Genomic DNA, 1,450 nt, shown 5'->3' on the forward strand with positions numbered 1-1,450 from the left:
CTCCTGTCCCAAACAAGAAAATTGGAAAATGCAAATCATAGCATTTACACTATAGAAGCAAAATATCTAGTTCTACCTCTACATAGTAAAGATACCTCATAAGTAGAGGCACCATTTACACTGGCCCAAGCCTGATGGACTCCATTCAGAGCCTACGCATGCACAGAACCTTCATTTTACAGTGTAGGAGAAGGAAATGCGGGGTACACAGGCATGCAAACACACACATCCTACCCATAGAAAACGATACAGGGCCAGGCGTGGTGGCTCACACCTGTAATCCCAGCACTTTGGGAGGCCGAGGCTGGCAGATCACCTGAGGTCAGTTCGAGACCAGCCTGGCCAACACGGTGAAACCCCGTCTCTACTAACAAGAATTTGTCTTAGTATAAAAATATTTTTCCTTTCTTGCATTTTTAATGATACATAGAATCTTCTTCCTAACCAGAAGTACCTTTTCTCCCAAATCTACTGATTTATCTAGTTTTAAATCTGTTAAAGTTATTTTTTTCTCATTCCTTTTAACCCAAAACTTGATATTCTAGAAGTATCACTTAAATCGGTCTGAAAATAAAATATCAATGGAGATAAGAAAGAGAAAACAAAAAAATTCCCTACCAGATAGAGCTACTGGAAAGCTTATCTAGTGAGTAATAATTTATAGAAGAAGTAATTTATTATTTACTATATAAGTTGTTTGCACCATTCACAGCATCTTCATCACACAGCGACAAAGCATCACACACTTCTAAGGCCTATTGGGTGCTCAGACTGCGTTATCACCTTTCTTGTGAGGAAATTAGAGAGCCCAATAGTGATTAACCCAGTAATTCTAGTAAGACGTCTTTAAAGATGAGGGCAAATGTTCTATTCATTTAAATATTTATTTCAGTAGTTTAAACAAAGAACCTTTATAAAGAAAATCCAATATAAAAGTTAAGATACTGGGGGGGTAAATGTGAATCAAGAATATAAAACTTAAACCTGTAAAGCCGAGAAAGCCATGAGAAATGACTGTTGGGCAAACCCTGAAAATGTGGGAAATCGTATCTAAAATAAAATAAGAAGCAAGGCCAAACATAAAGGCTAGTCCAGGTCAGAAGCACAGGTAGATGACCCTAGGACTGAAACTCCCAAATCATGGGCTGAAGAGCAACAGGGTACTGGAGGGAACTCACAGAAGCATCTTAGAATGTTTTACATTTTTGAAAGAAACATCTGTCAGATATTATGTGAATGTCTATAATTAGGTGTTTGGACCTAATTACTTAATAAGTGAAACTGTTAGATATTTCTTTAGCTGAGGGACACCATAAAAAAATTAGTGAGATTCAGACCAGGTGCGGTGGCTCACACCTGTAATCCCAGCACTCTGGGAGGCCAAGGCCGGCAGATCACGAGGCCAAGAGATCAAGACCATCCTGGCCGTGGTGAAACGCCATCTCTTAAA

The sequence above is a fragment of the Cebus imitator genome, unplaced genomic scaffold, assembly GCF_001604975.1.
Source record: "Cebus imitator isolate Cc_AM_T3 unplaced genomic scaffold, Cebus_imitator-1.0 Scaffold4, whole genome shotgun sequence".
NCBI lineage: Eukaryota > Metazoa > Chordata > Mammalia > Primates > Cebidae > Cebus > Cebus imitator.